Source organism: Perca flavescens, chromosome 10, assembly GCF_004354835.1.
Source record: "Perca flavescens isolate YP-PL-M2 chromosome 10, PFLA_1.0, whole genome shotgun sequence".
Lineage (NCBI taxonomy): Eukaryota > Metazoa > Chordata > Actinopteri > Perciformes > Percidae > Perca > Perca flavescens.
In genome coordinates, this window is record NC_041340.1 from 31,676,468 (window position 1) to 31,694,162 (window position 17,695).

At 42.0% G+C, this 17,695-nt stretch overlaps 8 non-coding genes across 8 annotated transcripts; all 8 read right to left on the reverse strand.

Annotated features, from left to right (window-relative positions):
• Nucleotides 1-3,527: 3,527 nt before the first annotated feature.
• On the reverse strand, nucleotides 3,528-3,600 carry trnaf-gaa (transfer RNA phenylalanine (anticodon GAA)). The gene has a single exon. It is a non-coding gene; the product is annotated as a tRNA-Phe (tRNA).
• A 797-nt stretch (nucleotides 3,601-4,397) lies between these two features.
• trnaf-gaa (transfer RNA phenylalanine (anticodon GAA)) lies at nucleotides 4,398-4,470 on the reverse strand. The gene has a single exon. It is a non-coding gene; the product is annotated as a tRNA-Phe (tRNA).
• A 333-nt stretch (nucleotides 4,471-4,803) lies between these two features.
• On the reverse strand, nucleotides 4,804-4,876 carry trnaf-gaa (transfer RNA phenylalanine (anticodon GAA)). Its single transcript has one exon. It is a non-coding gene; the product is annotated as a tRNA-Phe (tRNA).
• A 1,211-nt stretch (nucleotides 4,877-6,087) lies between these two features.
• trnaf-gaa (transfer RNA phenylalanine (anticodon GAA)) lies at nucleotides 6,088-6,160 on the reverse strand. The gene has a single exon. It is a non-coding gene; the product is annotated as a tRNA-Phe (tRNA).
• Nucleotides 6,161-7,359: 1,199 nt separating this feature from the next.
• On the reverse strand, nucleotides 7,360-7,431 carry trnaf-gaa (transfer RNA phenylalanine (anticodon GAA)). Its single transcript has one exon. It is a non-coding gene; the product is annotated as a tRNA-Phe (tRNA).
• A 1,199-nt stretch (nucleotides 7,432-8,630) lies between these two features.
• On the reverse strand, nucleotides 8,631-8,703 carry trnaf-gaa (transfer RNA phenylalanine (anticodon GAA)). The gene has a single exon. It is a non-coding gene; the product is annotated as a tRNA-Phe (tRNA).
• Nucleotides 8,704-9,036: 333 nt separating this feature from the next.
• On the reverse strand, nucleotides 9,037-9,108 carry trnaf-gaa (transfer RNA phenylalanine (anticodon GAA)). The gene has a single exon. It is a non-coding gene; the product is annotated as a tRNA-Phe (tRNA).
• A 349-nt stretch (nucleotides 9,109-9,457) lies between these two features.
• Nucleotides 9,458-9,530, reverse strand: trnaf-gaa (transfer RNA phenylalanine (anticodon GAA)). Its single transcript has one exon. It is a non-coding gene; the product is annotated as a tRNA-Phe (tRNA).
• Between the last annotated feature and the right edge of the window lie 8,165 nt (nucleotides 9,531-17,695).

Below are 17,695 nucleotides of genomic sequence, written 5' to 3' on the forward strand. Positions count from 1 at the left end.
AGAACTTCATGTGGAATTCAGTGACAAAGCCGATATTAATTTCTAACAAGGTGTCCTCAAAACACCAGTTCTATGCTGCCAAAACCTGAGATTGAACCAGGGACCATTTAGATTTTCAGTCTCAAAACACCAGTTCTCTCCCAACCTGAGCTAGAGACCTTTAGAAAGTCTAAGCATTCTCCAAAAAACTCCAGTAAATATGGTGCCCGTCAGGCAGAAAAACAAAACATCTTGAAAAAATGACAGACATTTCAGAAGTCAGCAACTTTCAACAAACCATTAGGGGCATGTTCGGGGGAAAAAAAAACTTCAACTGTTGCTGCAGAGCGAGACAGAAATTGCCCAACAGTGCTGCTGCACTGTTGGGCATAAGCACTGTTGGGCATCCTGTGGACAGTGTCTCCGTCCAGTCATCCATTTAGTAAACAAATGGGTTCCAACAGAACTTCATGTGGAATTCAGTGACAAAGCCGATCTGCATTTCTAACAAGGTGTCCTCAAAACACCAAATGCTGCCAAAAACAAATGGGAACCCGATCTGCATTTCTTTGAACCAGGGAACTTCAGATCTTCAGTCTAACGCTCTCCCAACTGAGCCAAAAAACAGGCAGAAAACAAAACATCTTGAAAAATGACAGACATTTCAGAAGTCAGCAACTTTCAACAAACCATTAGGGGCATGTTGCGGAAAACAAAAACTTCAACAGTCTGCTCCAAGCACTGTTGGGCATCAAGTGGACAGTGTCTCCGTCCAGTCATCCATTTAGTAAACAAATGGGTTCCAACAGAACTTCTGCATCTTTCTAACCAGGTGTCCTCAAAACACCAGTTCTATGCTGCCAGTGACAAAATTTCTGTGTCAGATTTCAAAACAAGATCTTGAATCAGAACTCAAAACAGTAAATGGTGCCCGTCAGGCAGAAAACAAAACATCTTGAAAAAATGACAGACATTTCAGAAGTCAGCAACTTTCAACATACCATTAGGGGCATGTTCGCGGGAAAACAAAAACTTCAACTGTTGCTGCAGAGCGAGACAGAAATTGCCCAACAGTGTTGCTGCAGTTCAAAACTCCCTGTGGAAGTGTCTCCGTCCAGTCATCCATTTAGTAAACAAATGGGTTCCAACAGAACTTCATGTGGAATTCAGTGACAAAAGCCGATCTGCATGGAAAACAAGTGTCCTCAAAAAAGTTCTATGCTGCCAAACTGTGGATTGCAGAGATTGAAATTGGGAAATTTAGATCTTCAAAAACTCCCTGTGGACAGTGTCTTCTCCAGTCATCCATTTAGTCAGGTTCCAAAACAAAACATCTTGAAAAAAAAATGACAGACATTTCAGAAGTGGACCATTAGGGGCATGTTGAAAACAAAAAACTTCAACTGTTGCTGTTCGAAACAGAAATTCCTCAAAACAGTGCTGTTTTCATCCATTTAGTAAAAAAACGGAACTTCTGTTTCAGTGACATTCAAGATCTTTGCCGAACTGTGGAAACAAATTTCTCAGACATTTCACTGTGTTGACAAAACACCAGAATTTCTAACCAGGAGGGTGTCCTCAAAACACCCAAGATTGAACAAGACCTTTAGATCTTCAGTCTCCTCCCAACTGAGCTCAAAACAAAACTCCAGTAAATATGGTGCCCGTCAGGCAGAAAACAAAACATCTTGAAAAAAATGACAGACATTTCAGAAGTCAGCAACTTTCAACAAACCATTAGGGGCATCGGGAAAACAAAAAACAACTGTTGCTGCAAAGAAATTGCCCAACAGTGCTCCAAGCACTGTTGGGCATCAAGAACTCCCTGTGGACAGTGTCTCCGTCCAGTCATCCATTTAGTAAACAAATGGGTTCCAACAGAACTTCATTCAGTGACAAAATCTGCATTTCTAACCAGGTGTCCTCAAAACACCACAAAACCTGGGATTGTGATCTTGACATCTTCAGTCTAACGCTCTCCCACTCAAAAGCAGTAAATATGGTGCCCGTCAGGGCAGAAAACAAAACATCTTGAAAAAATGACAGACATTTCAGAAGTCAGCATTCAAAAAACCAGGGCATGTTCAAGGAAAAACAAAAAACTTCAACTGTTGCTGCAGACAGACAGAAATTGTCAAGCACTGTTGGGCATCAAGAACTCCCTGTGGACAGTGTCTCCGTCCAGTCATCCATTAGTAAACAAAACAAATGGGTTCCAACAGAATTCATTCTGAAATCTGCATTTCTAACCATGTGTCCTCAAAACACCAGTTCTATGCTGCCAAAAACCTGGATTGAAAACTTTAGATCTTCAGTCTCTAACTCTCCAAAACTGAGCTATTTCTGGGCTCCAGTAAATATGGTGCCCGTCAGGCAGAAAACAAAACATCTTGAAAAAAAAAAGCCAACTCAACAAACCATTTTTGGCGGGAAAACAAAAACTTCAAAACATCTTGAAAAATTGACAACAGTTTCTCCAAGCACTGAAGTCATCAAGAAACTTTCCGTCCAGTCATCCATTTAGTAAACAAATGGGTTCCAACAGTTTCATGTGGAATTCAGGGGCATCTGCATTTCTAACCAGGTGTGTCCTCAAAACACCAGTTCTAAAAACAAAAACATCTTGAAAGGGACTTTGTCTTCAACATGTTCAAAAGAAAGAACCAACTTTTGAAAAAATGACAGACATTTCCAGTGCGGAAAACAAAAATCTTCAAAAAACTTCAGACATTGTTGCAGCAACTTTCAACATACCATTAGGGGCATGTTTGCAAACTCTGCAAACAGAAATTGCCCAACAGTGCTGCTCCAAGCACTGTTGGGCATCAAGAACTCCCTGTGGACAGTGTCTGTCCAGTCATCCATTTAGTAAACAAATGGGTTCCAACAGAACTTCATGTCGATCTGCATGTCTAACCATTTGTCCTCAAAATGGGTTCCAACGGAACAAAATGTGGAATTCAGTGACAAAGCCGATCAATTTCTAACCAGGTGTCCTCAAAACACCAGTTCTATGACATTTGTCAAAAACCCGGGATTGAACCAAAAACTTCAACTGTTCAGATCTTCAGTCTCAAACGCTCCTCCCAAGTCTCCATTTAGTAAACAAATGGGTTCCAACAGAAAATTCAGTGACAAAGCCGATCTGCATTTCTAACCAGGTGTCCTCAAAACACCAGTTCTATCGAACTGTTTTCAGTGCAAAGCGATCTGCATTTCTCCACCCAAATGGTGCCCCCAGGTCAGGCAAAACAAAACATCTTGAAAAAATGACAGACATTTCAGAAGTCAGCAACTTTCAACATACCATTAGGGGCATGTTCGCGGGAAAACAAAAAACTTCAACTGTTGCTGCAGAGCGAGACAGAAATTGCCCAACAGTGCTGCTCCAAGCACTGTTGGGCATCAAGAACTCCCTTTGGACAGTGTGTCTCCGTCCAGTCATCCATTTAGTAAACAAATGGGTTCCAACGGAACTTCATGTGGAATTCAGTGACAAAGCCGATATTAATTTCTAACAAGGTGTCCTCAAAACACCAGTTCTATGTTGCCAAAACCTGAGATTGAACCAGGGACCTTCAGATCTTCAGTCTAACGCTCTCCCAACTGAGCTATTTCGGCTCAAAAGCAGTAAATATGGTGCCCGTCAGGCAGAAAACAAAACATCTTGAAAAAATGACAGACATTTCAGAAGTCAGCAACTTTCAACAAACCATTAGGGGCATGTTCGCGGGAAAACAAAAAACTTCAACTGTTGCTGCAGAGCGAGACAGAAATTGCCCAACAGTGCTGCTCCAAGCACTGTTGGGCATCAAGAACTCCCTGTGGACAGCGTCTCCGTCCAGTCATCCATTTAGTAAACAAATGGGTTCCAACGGAACTTCATGTGGAATTCAGTGACAAAGCCGATCTGCATGTCTAACCAGGTGTCCTCAAAACACCAGTTCTATGCTGCCGAACTGTGGAATTCAGTGACAAAGCCGATCTGCATTTCTAACCAGGTGTCCTCAAAACACCAGTTCTATGCTGCCCGGGACCCGGGATTGAACCAGAGACCTTTAGATCTTCAGTCTAACGCTCTCCAAAACAACTCCAGTAAATATGGTGCCCGTCAGGCAGAAAACAAAACATCTTGAAAAAAATGACAGACATTTCAGAAGTCAGCAACTTTCAACATACCATTAGGGGCATGTTCGCGGAAAAACAAAAAACTTCAACTGTTGCTGCAGAGCGAAACAGAAATTGCCCAACAGTGCTGCTCCAAGCACTGTTGGGCATCAAGAACTCCCTGTGGACAGCGTCTCCGTCCAGTCATCCATTTAGTAAACAAATGGGTTCCAACGGAACTTCATGTGGAATTCAGTGACAAAGCCGATCTGCATTTCTAACCATGTGTCCTCAAAAGACCAGTTTTATGCTGCCGAAACCCGGGATTGAACCAGGGACCTTCAGATCTTCAGTCTGACGCTCTCCCAACTGAGCTATTTCGGCTCGAAAGCAGTAAATGTGGTGCCCGTCAGGCAGAAAACAAAACATCTTGAAAAAAAAATGACAGACATTTCAGAAGTCAGCAACTTTCAACATACCATTAGGGGCATGTTCGCGGGAAAACAAAAACTTCAACTGTTGCTGCAGAGCGAGACAGAAATTGCCCAACAGTGGTGCTCCAAGCACTGTTGGGCATCAAGAAACTCCCTGTGGACAGTGTCTCCGTCCAGTATCCATTTAGTAAACAAATGGGTTCCAACAGAACTTCATGTGGAATTCAGTGACAAAGCCGATCTGCAATTCTAACAACGTGTCCTCAAAACACCAGTTCTATGCTGCCAAAATCCTGGATTGAACCAGGGACATTTAGATCTTCAGTCTAACGCTCTCCCAAGTGAGCTATTTCGGCTCAAAAAACAAAGCAGTAAATATGGTGCCCGTCAGGCAGAAAACAAAACATCTTGAAAAAATGACAGACATTTCAGAAGTCAGCAACTTTCAACAAACCATTAGGGGCATGTTCGGGGAAAACAAAAAACTTCAACTGTTGCTGCAGAGCGAAACAGAAATTGCCCAACAGTGCTGCTCCAAGCACTGTTGGGCATCAAGAACTCCCTGTGGACAGTGTCTCCGTCCAGTCATCCATTTAGTAAACAAATGGGTTCCAACAGAACTTCATGTGGAATTCAGTGATAAAGCCGATCTGCATGTCTAACCAGGTGTCCTCAAAAACACCAGTTCTATGCTGCCAAAACTGTGGATGAAACAGTGACAAAGCCGATCTGCATTTCTAACCAGGTGTCCTCAAAACACCAGTTCTATGCTGCCCGAACCCGGGATTGAACCAGAGACCTTTAGATCTTCAGTCTAACGCTCTCCAAAACAACTCCAGTAAATATGGTGCCCGTCAGGCAGAAAACAAAACATCTTGAAAAAATGACAGACATTTCAGAAGTCAGCAACTTTCAACATACCATTAGGGGCATGTTCGCGGAAAAACAAAAAACTTCAACTGTTGCTGCAGAGCGAAACAGAAATTGCCCAACAGTGCTGCTCCAAGCACTGTTGGGCATCAAGAACTCCCTGTGGACAGTGTCTCCGTCCAGTCATCCATTTAGTAAACAAATGGGTTCCAACGGAACTTCATGTGGAATTCAGTGACAAAGCCGATCTGCATTTCTAACCATGTGTCCTCAAAACACCAGTTTTATGCTGCCAAAACCCGGGATTGAACCAGGGACCTTCTTTAGATCTTCAGTCTAACTCTCCCAACTGAGCTATTTCGCTCAAAAAAGCAGTAAATATGGTGCCCGTCAGGCAGAAAACAAAACATCTTGAAAAAAATGACAGACATTTCAGAAGTCAGCAACTTTCAACATACCATTAGGGGCATGTTCGCGGGAAAACAAAAAACTTCAACTGTTGCTGCAGAGCGAGACAGAAATTGCCCAACAGTGGTTTTCCAAGCACTGTTGGGCATCAAGACCTCCCTGTGGACAGTGTCTCCGTCCAGTCATCCATTTAGTAAACAAATGGGTTTCAACGGAACTTCATGTGGAATTCAGTGACAAAGGCGATCTGCAATTCTAACAACGTGTCCTCAAAACACCAGTTCTATGCTGCCAAAACCTGAGATTGAACCAGGGAACTTTAGATTTTCAGTCTAACGCTCTCCCAACTGAGCTATTTCGGCTCAAAAGCAGTAAACTTGGTGCCCGTCAGGCAGAAAACAAAACATCTTGAAAAAATGACAGACATTTCAGAAGTCAGCAACTTTCAACAAACCATTAGGGGCATGTTCGCGGGAAAACAAAAAACTTCAACTGTTGCTGCAGAGCGAGACAGAAATTGCCCAACAGTGCTGCTCCAAGCACTGTTGGGCATCAAGAACTCCCTGTGGACAGTGTCTCCGTCCAGTCATCCATTTAGTAAACAAATGGGTTCCAACAGAACTTCATGTGGAATTCAGTGATAAAGCCGATCTGCATGTCTAACCAGGTGTCCTCAAAACACCAGTTCTATGCTGCCAAAATCCTGGCTTGAACCAGGGACATTTAGATCTTCAGTCTAACGCTCTCCCAAGTGAGCTATTTCGGCTCAAAAGCAGTAAATACGGTGCCCGTCAGGCAGAAAACAAAACATCTTGAAAAAATGACAGACATTTCAGAAGTCAGCAACTTTCAACAAACCATTAGGGGCATGTTCGCGGGAAAACAAAAAACTTCAACTGTTGCTGCAGAGCGAGACAGAAATTGCCCAACAGTGCTGCTCCAAGCACTGTTGGGCATCAAGAACTCCCTGTGGACAGCGTCTCCGTCCAGTCATCCATTTAGTAAACAAATGGGTTCCAACAGAACTTCATGTGGAATTCAGTGATAAAGCCGATCTGCATGTCTAACCAGGTGTCCTCAAAACACCAGTTCTATGCTGCCGAACTGTGGAATGCAGTGACAAAGCCGATCTGCATTTCTAACCAGGTGTCCTCAAAACACCAGTTCTATGCTGCCCGAACCCGGGATTGAACCAGAGACCTTTAGATCTTCAGTCTAACGCTCTCCAAAACAACTCCAGTAAATATGGTGCCCGTCAGGCAGAAAACAAAACATCTTGAAAAAATGACAGACATTTCAGAAGTCAGCAACTTTCAACATACCATTAGGGGCATGTTCGCGGAAAAACAAAAAACTTCAACTGTTGCTGCAGAGCGAAACAGAAATTGCCCAACAGTGCTGCTCCAAGCACTGTTGGGCATCAAGAACTCCCTGTGGACAGTGTCTCCGTCCAGTCATCCATTTAGTAAACAAATGGGTTCCAACGGAACTTCATGTGGAATTCAGTGACAAAGCCGATCTGCATTTCTAACCATGTGTCCTCAAAAGACCAGTTTTATGCTGCCAAAACCGGGATTGAACCAGGGACCTTCAGATCTTCAGTCTGACGCTCTCCCAACTGAGCTATTTCGGCTCGAAAGCAGTAAATGTGGTGCCCGTCAGGCAGAAAACAAAACATCTTGAAAAAATGACAGACATTTCAGAAGTCAGCAACTTTCAACATACCATTAGGGGCATGTTCGCGGGAAAACAAAAAACTTCAACTGTTGCTGCAGAGCGAGACAGAAATTGCCCAACAGTGGTGCTCCAAGCACTGTTGGGCATCAAGAACTCCCTGTGGACAGTGTCTCCGTCCAGTCATCCATTTAGTAAACAAATGGGTTCCAACAGAACTTCATGTGGAATTCAGTGACAAAGCCGATCTGCAATTCTAACAACGTGTCCTCAAAACACCAGTTCTATGCTGCCAAAATCCTGGCTTGAACCAGGGACATTTAGATCTTCAGTCTAACGCTCTCCCAAGTGAGCTATTTCGGCTCAAAAGCAGTAAATACGGTGCCCGTCAGGCAGAAAACAAAACATCTTGAAAAAATGACAGACATTTCAGAAGTCAGCAACTTTCAACAAACCATTAGGGGCATGTTCGCGGGAAAAAAAAAAACTTCAACTGTTGCTGCAGAGCGAGACAGAAATTGCCCAACAGTGCTGCTCCAAGCACTGTTGGGCATCAAGAACTCCCTGTGGACAGCGTCTCCGTCCAGTCATCCATTTAGTAAACAAATGGGTTCCAACAGAACTTCATGTGGAATTCAGTGATAAAGCCGATCTGCATGTCTAACCAGGTGTCCTCAAAACACCAGTTCTATGCTGCCGAACTGTGGAATGCAGTGACAAAGCCGATCTGCATTTCTAACCAGGTGTCCTCAAAACACCAGTTCTATGCTGCCCGAACCCGGGATTGAACCAGAGACCTTTAGATCTTCAGTCTAACGCTCTCCAAAACAACTCCAGTAAATATGGTGCCCGTCAGGCAGAAAACAAAACATCTTGAAAAAATGACAGACATTTCAGAAGTCAGCAACTTTCAACATACCATTAGGGGCATGTTCGCGGAAAAACAAAAAACTTCAACTGTTGCTGCAGAGCGAAACAGAAATTGCCCAACAGTGCTGCTCCAAGCACTGTTGGGCATCAAGAACTCCCTGTGGACAGTGTCTCCGTCCAGTCATCCATTTAGTAAACAAATGGGTTCCAACGGAACTTCATGTGGAATTCAGTGACAAAGCCGATCTGCATTTCTAACCATGTGTCCTCAAAAGACCAGTTTTATGCTGCCGAAACCCGGGATTGAACCAGGGACCTTCAGATCTTCAGTCTGACGCTCTCCCAACTGAGCTATTTCTGCTCGAAAGCAGTAAATGTGGTGCCCGTCAGGCAGAAAACAAAACATCTGAAAAAAAATGACAGACATTTCAGAAGTCAGCAACTTTCAACATACCATTAGGGGCATGTTCGCGGGAAAACAAAAAACTTCAACTGTTGCTGCAGAGCGAGACAGAAATTGCCCAACAGTGGTGCTCCAAGCACTGTTGGGCATCAAGAACTCCCTGTGGACAGTGTCTCCGTCCAGTCATCCATTTAGTAAACAAATGGGTTCCAACAGAACTTCATGTGGAATTCAGTGACAAAGCCGATCTGCAATTTCTAACCAGGTGTCCTCAAAACACCAGTTCTATGCTGCCAAAACCCGGGATTGAACCAGGGACCTTTAGATCTTCAGTCTAACGCTCTCCCAACTGAGCTATTTCGCTCAAAAACAACTCCAGTAAATATGGTGCCCGTCAGGCAGAAAACAAAACATCTTGAAAAAAATGACAGACATTTCAGAAGTCAGCAACTTTCAACATACCATTAGGGGCATGTTCGCGGGAAAACAAAAAACTTCAACTGTTGCTGCAGAGCGAGACAGAAATTGCCCAACAGTGGTGCTCCAAGCACTGTTGGGCATCAAGAACTCCCCTGTGGACAGTGTCTCCGTCCAGTCATCCATTTAGTAAACAAATGGGTTCCAACTTCATGTGGAATTCTTCATGTGGAATTCAGTGACAAAGACCGATCTGCAATTCTAACAAGGTGTCCTCAAAACACCAGTTCTATGCTGCCAAAACCTGAGATTGAACCAGGGAACTTTAGATTTTCAGTCTAACGCTCTCCCAACTGAGCTATTTCGGCTCAAAAGCAGTAAACTTGGTGCCCGTCAGGCAGAAAACAAAACATCTTGAAAAAATGACAGACATTTCAGAAGTCAGCAACTTTCAACATACCATTAGGGGCATGTTCGCGGGAAAACAAAAAACTTCAACTGTTGCTGCAGAGCGAGACAGAAATTGCCCAACAGTGGTGCTCCAAGCACTGTTGGGCATCAAGAACTCCCTGTGGACAGTGTCTCCGTCCAGTCATCCATTTAGTAAACAAATGGGTTCCAACAGAACTTCATGTGGAATTCAGTGACAAAGCCGATCTGCATTTCTAACCAGGTGTCCTCAAAACACCAGTTCTATGCTGCCGAAAAACCTGATCTGGATTGAACCAGGGACCTTTAGATCTTCAGTCTAACGCTCTCCCAACTGAGCTATTTAGGCTTCAAACGCTCTCCAAAAAACTCCAGTAAATATGGTGCCCGTCAGGCAGAAAACAAAACATCTTGAAAAAATGACAGACATTTCAGAAGTCAGCAACTTTCAACAAACCATTAGGGGCATGTTCGCGGGAAAACAAAAAACTTCAACTGTTGCTGCAGAGCGAGACAGAAATTGCCCAACAGTGCTGCTCCAAGCACTGTTGGGCATCAAGAACTCCCTGTGGACAGTGTCTCCGTCCAGTCATCCATTTAGTAAACAAATGGGGGGAACATTTTCATGTGGAATTCAGTGACAAACCTTTAGATCTTCAGTTTAACACTCTTCTAGCAGCAGGAGCAGCGCCGCGTCAGACACACGCTTCTGGTGTGTAGGAAACTGAGACGCAACAGAAACGCCACGCTCGCGAGACGCGTGCAGTGTGTAACCGGCCTTAGAGACTATATTAGAGTCCAGCAGGTTGGGAAACTTACCTCTTTAGAGGATTTTCAAATAGAGAGTATGTTACAAGACAAGCATAATCCTAAAGGCTTTTTATCCTATGCCTATAACAGACTCATGAGCCTAATGTGAAAGTTAAGTGGGAAATGGACATTGATTATGCTTTCGAGGACTTTGAATAGGAGGAGATTTGTAAGAGCTCTTAATCATTCTCCTACAACAGTAGACACAAACTCTTTCAGTTTAATCTTATTCACAGGGTTTATCTGACACCTCAGAGCCTTCATAGGATGAATAGTAGCTACTCATAATACTCTCTTGTACCTACAAACTTCTGTACTTTTTATCCATTTTTTAAAATGTATTTATATATTTTTTTTTCACATGGTATTCGTGTCACAACTGTGAATGTAGCATTTTTTGTAATAACTGCTTTTCTGATTTAACTTATTTGTCTCACCTTTTCTTTTTCCCCTTTTTTTTCTTTTTTTTTCTTCTCTCGTTCTATCTGTGTACGCCACAGTCGTTTTGGGTGTGGGGGTGGGAGGGGTTTGACGTTAAGTTAGGATGACTCTATTACATTGATGTTGGCTTTTGTTGTTGTTGTTGTTTTGAAAATTTTCAATAAATAAATTGTTAAAAAATAAATAAATAAAATTTTAAATAAAAGACATTTAATAAGCACATTAGGCCAAAAAGTAGCATAATTGTTTTGTTAAGAATTAATATATACTCCTTAATTTGTAAAAACTCTATGTCACTGGCCACTTTGGGTGGTCTTCGCACAAGGTGCTTCCTGTTTGATGATTGCTCCACACTTATATATGACTGGACATTTGAGGGGTCATGTGAATTTGATCACATGACACCACAGCTTTGGCTTACCAATAGTTTCACTGGCATTCATGTGGGGGGGACCTACAAACACTATTGACCTTTTGCAAACACATGACCACGACCACATGACAATGCCATGACGGACGGCAGAATCACCGGAAGCACAAGCTAAACAGTGTAGTAGACGAGCGGAAAGTTTCATTAGTTTCAAATAAATAACACTAAATAAACTGTAATAATAATAATAATAATAATAATAATAATAATAATACAATCTTAAATAAACTGTAATAATAATAATACTACTATCTTCTTCTTTATGGCTTCTTCTATTGAACAAGTTGTCGTGCCGTTATCGGCCGAGGTGGGGCATCTAGGTGCTCACAAAGAGCGGTATTTGGAGAAGTACCCTTACCGACCCTTAACCTTATTCCTCCCTCCGTTTTCACGGACCTCATTAAATCGCCGAGTCTGCCCGACTTCAGTCTACATAATCTGTGACACTATGTGGTAAACGGGGTATCCCCAGACACTGTTGCTGATCTCAAACCTTTTAAAAGTCTGGATGCTTACCAGTTCTTTGTAGCTGGCTGGGTTACAGGGACGCAATGCTACGCTAACGGCGTGGGGAGGTACCTCATAATGGCAAAGATAAGACATCAATCTAGGGTTTATTTTGTATTAACATCTATTCTTTACTTAAGTAAAGATTTATATTACACGTAGTCTATGTTTTTAGAGGACATGGTAGGTCATGGCTACCCACCTACCGTTGTTCACTGGCTGAGCCAATGCAACTTTCTAATGGATGCCTGAAAGCATCCCAGCTCTGGGAAGTGCAGTCATTCATATTCATCAAACGTTAATCCATGCAGTAAATCACGGAGTGTATATGATTGGTAGTAACCACACATAATGTAACATCTAGCCATCTTCTTATCTGTGATTATATTCGCTGTTGACCGGTGGATATTTCGACGTGATGGGCAGCAGCTAGAGAGCAGTCCAAAGCTAGCTGCAGCTAGCTGGTCGGCTAGCTGCAGCCAGAGTGATATGGCTCTGGCTGCAGCTGGTCGCTGGTCGGCTAACCTGGGTAGGAGCTCCGCAGACCCGCATTTAATTTGGTTGTTTGGCCTTTTTGAATCTAGTTTCCGTGCCGTGTCATATTTAATTTAACCAATATTTTTTGTATGTGTGTTAAGTTAAATGATCAAGGGAACGGCTTTCTTTTTGGTCAGTGAATAACCGATGATAGTTATGTGGGACCTGTTAGCAGGAACAGCTGGTTAGCACGGCAGCTAGCTGGGTGAGGAAGTTTTATTATTATTATTATTTATCAGTCATTTAAAACAGAAAGGCAATACACACATGCTTATGTTGGTGAGGATTACTCTGCAGATTGTGTATGTGAGAACACGAACAGCGAACACTTGCCGTCCGTCTACAGAATAGCTCTTCCGCCGTTCGTCATGGCGTTCATAATTCGCGGGAGTAGAGTGTGACGTCACATGCAAAGGGTGAATAGACCTTATGTGTCCCACATTAGGTCAGTAAGCATGAAGGCATGTTGGGTGGGTGGAATTAGCAAGTTAACGTTGGCTAACTAGCCAGGAGAGGGCCGTTCGGTCCTTCTGCTCCCACCGCAGGGAGACTTCTTTGCTGATAGAACGGATGACAGTCCGTCTGCTTAGCTGTTTCCCAGTGTCTGCTGTTTTCCTGGCGTGGAGTGAAGCAGAGGGACCGTAGGCTCTATTCTGCTCTGCCGCTGCTAATTCAGGCAAACGCTGTTTGTTGTGGGAATCATAGCAACTTTTGTATCCGGTTTTCCTTTTTGAATGATGAATAAATTACCACTGCCCAGGGACGTTGTTAGGCCTATTTTAGGGGGGCTGTGAAGCTACCCCAAAATGTTCCAAAGCCCCCCTAAATAATAATAACAATAACATTTCAATTTATCCTCATTCATATTTAAACGCAAATGATATATATAGCTACAAAAAATAGCTGAAAAGTCGGAAGTTAGACAGAAGTACAAAGAGTTGCTGTGCTATCAAGATGATGCACCGCACCGTCTCGTTGCATTGGTGTCAACTGGCAGCTTTCAGAAGCAGAAGGAACAGAGTATAAATGGAGGAAGAGGATATGTCTGTCACTTTTTACTTATTAACATATTGGTTTCTTGACTGGTTAAAAACATAAGTGTAGCTCTAATACAGTAACAAAAGATGTGAGTGCAAAGATTTTGCAAACGCAAGTTACAAATAACATGTGGGCTAAGCCTTTCAATCCTAGTGACGTCCCTGCCGCCGCCTGCTGGCATGGAGAGTTATTTCCTCTCACGCAGGTGCAGAACGTACGTGGAAGTTGGCCGTTGACTTTAGTCTTTTCAGTGTTCTCAAGTGCAAATCTTTGGCCAAGGTAACTCATTTCACATCGACAATACATGCAATTATCTTTAGTCTTGTGGAGAGAACCATATGGAAGGGCTTTGAAACTGAACTTGCCATTCGAAAGACCCTTTTCTTTATCCATTTCTGCTCAAGGTGCTTTGTTTCTGCTAGCTATCCACTCCCGTTCATTTATTTATTATAAGACCGGTAAGAACTGCTCCAGTTCTGCCGTCTCGTCTTCATGGCATGCAGCCCTGTTCCCCCACCCCTACTGACTGCCTGCGCAGTGCGGCTGCAAAAGCAGCTAAATCTAGCGAGAAAGTCGGCAAGTTGGCAACACTTTCCACAACGTACTGCTGTCTCAGTTCCTAATTTCCCAAACTACAGAGTGAACAGAACGTACTTGGGTTAATCATGCGTAAAATGTTTGTTAAATGCGTTAAAAGGAATTTGCCTTAACTCATTATTATCGCTTTCATTTTGACAGCCCTAATAAAACAAAAGTCAATAAAAATATTAAGCTTTTGAAGGATTTCTTACCACCTGCCAATAGCTTTTTCAGTGTGTGTGTGTGTGTGTGTGTGTGTGTGTGTGTGTGTGTGTGTGTGTGTGTGTGAACCTCCACCCAAAAAATGACAGATTACAAGAAAACCATAGCAGAAATAATCAGTGTAGAACATCTGTGAGTTTCAGACCTGAGCTGCCAGTTCATTGAATTCTTAAAGATGATCTGTAATGACTGCGCCGCCAAAAAAATAATGAGCTAGGTAAATTATTTTATCTTGAATCTTCCAGGCTTGTCACACTGCCTCTAAGAGAAATACATCTGACTGATCTTCCTGTGCTGGCAGATCATCCTGCTCGTATTATTATCAGGTCAGTTTATTAAGGTAAAAATGACATTAAATGAGATAAAAACTAAATTGCAGGCAAAGTACCAGCCAACACTGGACTTATATTCTGAAAGACAGAAAAAAGTTTAATTCAACCGTATTTGAACACAACCAGAAATCCAAATAAATACAGTGATATCATAATAGTTTAATAACTGCTAACTTGTAATGCCTTTTTTCTTCAGGGATAATTCAATTCACCTCACCTGAGGACTAGTGCTACTGCAACCTAAATACCTATATTCGGAGTATGTTACATTTAGTATATCTTCTGAGTGTATATTGATAAAATATATATTAAGCAGGGTTTGATGCATAGACTGTATAAGTACAGCCAAAGAAAATCTTGATCACCCCCTGGTGGCTGGCTGCAGTATACCCCGCCCCCTCCATGTTAGCGGATAAGACATGGCTCATTCTAAAACATCCAAGTACATGTTAAACACATTTTTCACAAAGATGGTTTCTGTCATTTTAGGTAGTTCTGCTCACGCTGTTTGTTCAAGTGTTCATATTTCTGATAAGTTTGGTTTTATTATTTATTTTATGCTATTAAAACAGGGTGATACATCATGATTGACAGCAGTGATTGGTTGGGGGGGTATAGGCTATGGGCGGGACTTCGATACTGCGGCTTTTATGCTCAACTGTAATTGAAAATCATCTTCCCAACAATTCTAAGTGTGTCTCTAATGGACTGTAGTAAAAAATGTTTTTTAATGACGTTTCAAAACGTCTTTTTTATTTAATTAACATGCCCTTTAAAGGAAGCACAGCTGGAACGTGAGAAAAGGAGAAACAAAGGAAGAATAAAGGAAACAATGATATCCAACCACATCCAACTAGAGAGAGAGGAAGTCTTTCACAGTCATTTCAGACTCGCCCAAGGGCACAGTGAAGGCCTCTCTTATTGAATAAAACTCTCAGCATGCAACGGCCATTTTTCCATGACAGTCTGTTTCACTATGGGCAAAAATGTATGCACGCACACCCACATGAGGGGAATGATTGGGAAATTAACTCAGTGTCTGGGCCTCTGATTCATTTTACAGGAGCAGAGAAATGATAATGACAGAACATGTGGAAACAGGAAGTAAGTAGAGAGACGTGATTGATAGACAGTGGGATTTCATTTATAACTTTCCCTTCTTTAATGTCTTCTGCCCTCTGGACTGGTGTTCACTTTGTCCTCTGAATACACTCTAAATGTGCTATTGTATGTAAAATAAGATAAGATAAAACTTTATTATCTGTTCAAAATATTATTGCATTGTCTGCTCTAACAATCATCAGATAACATTCAAAACTTAAAAAACATCTGTATGGTCACCCAACAAACACACATACACACACACACACACACACACACACACACACAACACGATGATTGTTATGTTTGCAGTCCCACAATGGTTGACAAATCACAAGTTTGTGTGGGAAGGTGGAGGGGGGCAGTCCAAGTATGTGTAATGTTTTACCATTAATAAAACATCACTGCAGTCATGTTGATACATTAGTGTAATTACAGTAATCATATGAAACTCCCTCCATTAGATGCACAGGTGCTTCAGAGATAAAAACCCTTTCTAACCGCTACAGAGACCTGTCACTCCTCTGCAGCAGAGCCTCCATCTTGGCAGTATATTCCAACACAAAAATAATCTGCAGTCTTGGTGGAATGCAGCTGTGGAATGTGGAAGTTGTTGATGACTTTACATAGGCCTAGTTATAATTACTAACATTAACAATGGATCCATTCAATTAAAGTAAACCCCAGTGAGCCAACATCTACAATACAAGGCCCCTGTCATTAATGTTATGGGTTACAATGTGTGTTTGGCAAGTCAAAATGCTCTCAGTGAGGATGGCTACTGGGACACATTGGGAAAATATGGGGAATATTTTTAAAGCCACTTGACTTGGCTCTTGTTGCTGAAGAGTATGCAAACCTTGGACAAACACCAAATTCAATTCAGCAGATAAGTTAAACACGATGTAGTCTATTGCAAAAAGTTATGTTGAGAACACACTCTCTACTAAAACCTGCCACATACTCACCACCTCATCAAACCTAACACCTTTGACTAGTATACTCGACCATGCATATTGTTTTCACTGTATTTCTTTTAGTATTAGCTTTGTATTTTGTAGTAGTTACTGTAAACAATGGGCAGTCCTATTATATGACGGGCCATCTGGGACATTATTCACAATTACCTCACACACATACAAGTGAAATGCTCTCACACACTCTAGTGAAATGCTTTCACACATACTTGTGAAAAATTATACTCTCACATACTATAATGAAACCTTACGCACACACAACTGAATTGCTCATAAACACTACTAAAACACCCCCCATATAAATGTTACTGAAACGCTCTCAAAAACGCTAATGAAACGCTTTCATAAACGTTACTGAAACGCTCTCATAAACGCTACTGAAACGTGCTCAAAAACGCTAATGAAACGCTCTCATAAACGCTACTGAAACCGTCTCACGTGCAATACTGAATCGCTCTCATATACACAACTAAAACAGGAATTCAATTTCAATTGTGCATATGCAAATGTTTCAGTATATTGCGTGAGTGTGTTTCTTACTGTTACATGAATCTGTTACACAAATTGGATCTGTGCGGCGCCCATGGCGATTGTAATTGGTTTAAAGAATTGCCAAAAAACCAGGGCACGTTTTTTCTCCCATCCCAGAACGCTGTGTGGACTAGCCAGACCCTCCTCTGCAGCGATGTGAAGGAAGGTCTGGCAATGTGGGACTACTCTCTCTACAGCATGCCATTCCTCTCTCCCTGTACTCTCACCTCCCTGCAATCTTCCCTCAGACCAGCCATCTTGAAACTTGGCAACAAATCAAAAATGATAAATGACAACCCGTGACCATGACACAATTTAAGTGTAAATGTATCCACATATAAATGCATTCCAGACGAATTGAAGTCTGACTTACAGGAAAAAGGATCTCCAGCAAATTCAACATATACAGATTATTCTTTTTTTAATGATACAATGATGACGTGTGAAATTTTTTTACTAAAACAAAAAAAATCTAATCCCTGATCAGTTCAACAATGGAATTATCTGTGTAGGTGAATGATAGCCTGTTAAGACAATGACCATTTGATCTCGCTCATACTGTTTAAATGCATTCATGTGTTTGTGTTAATTTATGGATA